At 44.0% G+C, this 6703-nt stretch overlaps 1 long non-coding RNA gene across 1 annotated transcript; it reads right to left on the reverse strand.

Moving 5' to 3' along the window:
* Positions 1 to 1675: 1675 nt before the first annotated feature.
* LOC124520828 (uncharacterized) lies at positions 1676 to 5975 on the reverse strand. The gene is made up of 3 exons (XR_006964412.1): positions 5933 to 5975; positions 3483 to 3628; positions 1676 to 2066 (listed from the first exon to the last, which is right to left on the reverse strand). It is a non-coding gene; the product is annotated as an uncharacterized LOC124520828 (long non-coding RNA).
* Between the last annotated feature and the right edge of the window lie 728 nt (positions 5976 to 6703).

Below are 6703 nucleotides of genomic sequence, written 5' to 3' on the forward strand. Positions count from 1 at the left end.
AGTCTGTGAAGCACGGGCCCAGTACATAGCAAGACTAGGTGTTAGTTCTTGCCTATTGTTATTAATCTTAGCAAAGGCATGCTGGTAAAGATGGGTGTGGTGGGACTTGGTGGAATGGGCATTTTGAAGGGTAGTAGGAAACATGCAGGCAGAGAGGATGAGTCACAATTGTTGGAATCTCAAAAGCCAAACCAAGGATCCTGGCCAGGGTAAGCTGGTGAGCAAGGGGCTGGAACGGAGAAACTTCCAAATGCTGCTGAGAGTTCCTAATGGGATGACCTCTCCTCTCCCCACCCAACAGCCACCATTATTCCTGAGTTTCTTGGGACTACAGTATGTCCACGTACCTCCTGAAGACCTACTGTGGTAGCTATCAGAAGTCCACAGGGCTGAAGACCTACTATACCTAGGACAACCTGGCAGGACAATTCTGGGCCTTTCTATGGAGCAGGCATATTTACTCCCAGCACCCCCCTTCCAGGGCCATTCAGAAAAGTCTAGTCTATTTGGTTCTTTCTGTGTGTGGTCCTGAGCTAGTACCTAAGAGTTACATACAACCCTTCACATACTATAAAACAAAGTAAAATAAATATCATCCTGCCATTAGCAGCTCAAATTCACCATCCCACAAAGACAACTGCAGGAAGGAAATGGTGTGAGTCACCCACAAATACTTTAGCCTGTCAGAGTCCCCAAGCTCAGAAGGTTGTAGAGGCTTTGGATAACCCCACATAAGAGGCACAGAATGGAGAGCCCATTCTAGAAGGAAGGGAAAGTGCTCAGGGGAATAGTGAGGCAAACGGCCAGTCAGCTGAGGTTCCAAATGTGTGAGAAAAGTAGCCAGCTGGGACTGTGGTGTCAACCTTAAAAGTAAGCAGCCAGTCATTTTTCCAGGAAAAAAAAAAGGATTTATTCAGGAATAGCAGAAGAATTGTGATTTAGGGCAAGCAAGCTATAGAAAAAGCCATAGTTAAGTCCCAAGATCAAAGGAGAGAAATCTTACTGTAGAGAGTAATGAGAAGTTGGGAGGGACTGCTTTGAATGAAAATCCATTGGAAGAAAACAAGAGTTCAGGGTGGTAATGGTTTCTCATTGGCTGAGTTGTGGTATTTTCCTATTGTCTGAGCTTGTTGCTGGACAAGGAGAAATTTTTCCTTCCCCCTATGGGAGTGGTAAAGTAGGCTTCTTGCTGGGAATGCAAGGTACTTATCTTCCTGTTGGAGTCTATGGACCAGGACTGGTGGCACGTGAGAGCGCCCCCCTTCTGGCCTCCCCACTCCATTTTATTTATTTGGGTTTTTTTTCTTTTGATGTTATAATTTTAGTTTTAATTTTTTAAAATTTTTATTTAACTATTTTTTAAATTTATATTTGAGTTAGTTAGCCTATAGTGCAACAATGATTTCAGGAGTAGATTCCTTAATGCCCCTTACCCATTTAGCCCATCCTCCCTCCCACAACCCCTCCACTAACCCTCTGTTTGTTCTCCATATTTAAGAGTCTCTCATGTTTTTCCCCCTCCCTGTTTTTTATATTTGTGCTTCCCTTGCCTTATGTTCATCTGTTTTGTATCTAAAAGTCCTCATATATGTGAAGTCATATGATATTTGTCTTTCTGACTAATTATTGTTTGTTTTTTGTTTATTACTTTTAATGTTTATTTATTTTTGAGAGAGAGTGTGAGCAGGGGAGGGGCAGTGAGGTGGGGGGGGCGGGGACAGAGGATCCAAAGCATACTCTGCGTTGAACACAGTTAGAGCGATGCAGGGCTCGAACTCGTGAACTGTGAGATCATAACCTGAGACAAAGTCAGACACTCAACCCACTGAGCCACCTAGGCGCCCCTCCCCACTCCATTTTAAATTAAGTTTCTTTTATTCAGTTTCACAATGGGCTGGAACCAGACTGGCAAGTCAGGTCTGAAAAAATGAGCACGAGCTGGGGCTTCATGGTAGACAGTGACCGCTCAAACTCTCTCCTTGGCACATGCCACCAAGAAATCCTCCAGGGTGGGGTGGGAACCAGGATCTTCAGCATCACTGGGGGTGGGCAGCCATGTGGAAAAGCTGAAAGACACACACAGGAAAGGGGAGAAATGGGAAAAGATTGAAGGCACATGCCATTTGCACATGTTACAAATCCAGGCACCCCAGATTAACCTACAAACATGCTAACATGTCAGAAATGTCAGGGGAGGGAAGTGGGTGGGCCATGAGCATAACAGAGAATAAATAACTGAATTTGAAGAAGTGAATAAATTTAAAAACTAGAGAAAGGGCTTGCACAGATGAAGCTGGAACAGAAATGAACTGAGGAGTCTAATCAGCTTTGGGCATGAAGTCCCAAACAGGTGTTTTTAAATCAGGTCCTAGAGGCAGGTGATCAGGAAGGAAAGAGGTCAGTTATGACCCAGACAAGAAACATTCCCACAACCTCATCCTTGTAGAGGCTGGAGGATAGAGGTGGCCCATGATTAGCCTAGTATTTTCCTGGTCTCCTCACTTGTGAAAATTGGAAGCAGGGTACGCTGTAGGCATTTGACAAAATAACCTCTACATGTTATTCTCTCCTGTTCACCAGGGCACTTTACACCATTCATTTTCTTTCCTTGAATTCTTGCCTTTGAGGACTGGCTGATGAGAAGGACTTTTCTGGCAAACTCACCCTGACTCTCTCATAATGGGAATGAGTGGGAGCCCAGTCTCCTCATGTTCTCCCTGTCTTCAAGGATACCCCTATGGGTCCTCCTGAGACAATTACCAGCTTTGTACCAACCCAGGGCAGGGAAGCCAGTGGTTGGAAGAGCTCTGAGGACAAACAGCTCTTTCTCTGAACTCCTACTATGTCCCAGGTCCAGGCCAAGAGCTCCAGGGATCAATTAGATAGGAAGAACAATCCCAGGAAGGGGTACTTGGGAAACATTTGGGGATGGGTGCCCTATCATATGTCACATGGGTCACCTTATCTAACTGTAATAAAGGCAGTCCAGAAAATATGCTCTTTATCTTGGCCTTAACCCACCCTGATAATGGGCAGGATATTCAGCAAAGATGTTGGAAACAGGACAAATCGAAATGCCATGAAAGTGAGGTATTTCGGAGTCAGAAGAGACCTTTTGAGATCACCCCATTCTACCTTCTTATTTTACAGATGTGAAAACAGACTCAGGTGTGACAGGCTCATGTCTCAGAGCAGGTCCTCCCTCCATGCTCAAGGCTCTGCCTATGGTCTCTCAGAACCGTGCATTCCTGGAACTGAATCCTCATGGATTTCCATATGGTCAGTGACCAAGCCAATCTGATTTCACCCTGGATGCTGGACTTATGATGGGTCCCTCCAAGTCTGGACTCTGCCTCTGTGCTGAGCTAGAGTACTGGTGAACAAAAGTCACTTTCACAAGAGACCTCAGTACTTTCAGGTACAGTCCTAGAGTATGGCAAGGCCCAAGGGAAACTTTGAGGAACCCTGAGCCCAGCACCCACCTTCAGGTCAGATGAAGTGAGTACATAGGGAGTTGGTCTGAAACCTTCTCCAGAAAGCTGCCTGGAGTCCCCAGGTGGAAGATGTCACTCCCCCCACTCCTTCAGTATCTTCTCTGTCCCTCTTTTGGCATCTGCTTCACTCTATCCTGTACTTACACAATAAGTAAGACACAGTACTTACATTCAGTTAAGTTTTGGAAACCAATGAACACACCAAACTCCCTCTCATCCCTAGAACAACACCAAGAGTGGATGACCAAGGTTATGCCCCCATTAAAGAGCCCATCCAGGAGAGAAGTAAGGGCTGTGGGGTCTGGGCCAAGTAAGGAATGCTGAGGGATCATTCTGGCCAGCAAAGGAAGGATCTAGCAGAAAAGGACAGTTCCTGTTCCTGCAGTGGGCACAGTAATGCTTCACTTCACCTTTGGAGCCCTGGCAGGTCTCCCTGGAGCTGTTGCCAAAGACATCTGGCTTCATGCCAGCTGGAGGCTCTGGGTCCTCTCCCACTGGGAACAGCTGACACACTTGCTTACATCTACTCCCTCTAGCAGACTTGCAGGCCCAGTAAGTTTCTTGGCATAACCAAGGGCCTTGTTATGGTTCCTGAGAGATGCTTGCCTCCCTGGCAGCACACCTGTTAGAAACTTTGGCATTAATGAGCCCTGGAGGGAGGCAGGATGCAGAAGGAACTGGGGGGGAGGGAGTGGTGGGTAGGGATTTGAGGCCTGAGGAAAAGGTGACCTCAACCCTCTTGGGCGTCATATGCCACTTCAGAAGCTCCTAAAACAGCTTCAAGAATGCCAGGCTCTGAGCCACCTGCTTTACATATGCTCTCTCAGTTAAGAGAAAAACAGTTTAGGCTGCAAGAAATGGGCCAACTCCCAACACTTTTATTTTTTTCTTACTATCATTATTGTTGTTGATAATCACACTAGCCTCAGCCCAGCACCCCCAGCCTCTCTACCTTTTGTCTTACCCTACCCTTCTGATCTGGTCAGACCTTAGATGTCCCCCTCCTACCCGCCCCGCCATCACTGAGCACTCTTCATTCTTTTTGGTCTGCATATTGTATCTTCCATTGTTCCTCCTCCCAGCCTATAAATGCTGGTCAGCAGGTTCCTTCTGCCTCCTTTCCTCCCTGCTGTATCCCATGGGCCTAAACAGTGTCTTCCTTGACACACCTGATGATTCAGTAAGCATTTCTCAGTCCTGACTTGTGCTTTGCACACACTAACTCCTTTAACCCTCCTCACCACCCTATAAGAAAGGTGCTACTATCATCCTTTCTCTAGATGAGGAACCCAGGACCTCCAAATGAAGCCTTACTTGCCCTGGACCACCCTGACACTGAGAGATCACACATACTCAACACCACAACTGCTCCACACCCCTGAGTGCTCATAAACAAATCTTTTTTGTTATTTATTTTTAATTTTTTTTAACGTTTATTTATTATTGAGAGACAGAGACAGAGCATGAGCATGGGAGGAGCAGAGGAGGCACAGAATCTGAAACAGGCTCCAGGCTCTGAACTGTTAGCACAGAGCCCGACATGGGGCTCGAACTCACAAACCACGAGATCATGACCTGAGCCGAAGTCGGGCACTTAACCAACTGAGGCACCCAACCTTTTTTTTTTAATTTAAAAAGACAGATACAGGAAATAAAGGTGAAAGCCCCCCTCCACCCTCACCCTCATTCTGACACACCACGGGGTGGACTTATTGTCACCATAAATTCATTCATTTTAGGGGCAGCTGGGTGGCTCAGTCAGTTGAGCATTGGACTCTTGATTTCAGCTCATGTTACAATCCCAGGTTCATGGGATCCAGCCCTGCATTGGGCTCTGTGCCAAGTGTGGACCCCGCTTAAGATTCTCTCTCTCTCTCTCTCTCTTTCTACCCTTCTGCCTTGCTCTCACACACTCTCATAAATAAATAAATAAATAAATAAATAAATAAATAAATTTGATCATTTTATGCATCCACACTTCATTTCTATGACATGCATTTTCCTTTCGTAAATTTATCCCATGGCAAATTTTCCATTTTGGCAATTTTGGATTGGGTGATTTCTATCACCCACATTCAACTTCTCTGGTCTTGCAATGGCCACTCACCTCCTTCATTTAATTGGGATTTCTTTAAATTTACTTATATCTTTATCACTTCTATAACTACTTTAGCTTCAGCACAAGCAGTATTATCAATAAGTTCAATTTTCAAGACATAAGCTACATGTCTTCTAAACTACATTAAAGCATTACATAAACAGTAAGGATGTCTCTGCGTCACTGAAATCATTTTGAACACTACAATTGTCACCTGTGCCATTCCCTGGGAAACAACTTCTTCCTTGTAGTTTAGTTTTTCTGTTTTGTTTTAGCATTTCATAACAGTTTTATTGAGGTATAATTTTCATGCAATAAAATTTACTCATTGTTGGGGTACCTGGCTGGCTCAGTTGGTGGAGCATGTTGACTCTTGATCTCAGGGTTGTAGGTCTGAGCTCCACATTGGGTGTAGAGATTACTTTATAACTAAAAAAAAAAAAAACACTCATTGTTAAGTGTACAGTTTAATGATTTTTTAGTCAATGTTCAGAGTTCCACGACCATTATTTGAATCCATTTTTACAACAGTTCTATTACCATAAACATTTCCTGCATGTCTATTTTCAGTCAATCCTGGCTTGCACCCTCAGGCCCAGACCCTACTTATCTGCTATCTGTCTCTATGAATGTGCCTTTTCTGGAAATCTCACATAAATAAATGGTAGGAGTGGAATTGCTAGATTGTAAGCTTAACTTTGCTATACCAAAATGTCAAACATAGAGTTTATACTATGCTAAACTATACTATAGCCAGCAATTCCACATCTAGGTATATACCCCCCAAAATGGAAAACATACGTTCACTTAAAAACTTATACACAAATTTTCATAGTAGTATTATTCATAATAGTCAAAAAGTGAAAGGATAAACAAAATGTGGTATATCAATACAGTGAAATATTATGCAGCCATGAAAAGAACTAACTGATACATAATACAATATGAATAATCCTCAAAAACATTATGCCAAGCGAAACAAGCCAGACATAAAGGCCGCATATTTTATGACTCTACTTATATGACATATCTAGAAGAGGCAAATCCATAGAAACAGAAAGTAGATTAGTGGTTGCCAGGGACTTGGGGAGGGGGGGGCTGAGAATGGGGA

Source organism: Lynx rufus, unplaced genomic scaffold, assembly GCF_022079265.1.
Source record: "Lynx rufus isolate CCGP_SWC_20201006 ecotype Redwood Valley unplaced genomic scaffold, mLynRuf1.p SCAF_1, whole genome shotgun sequence".
In the NCBI taxonomy this organism is placed as follows: Eukaryota; Metazoa; Chordata; class Mammalia; order Carnivora; family Felidae; genus Lynx; species Lynx rufus.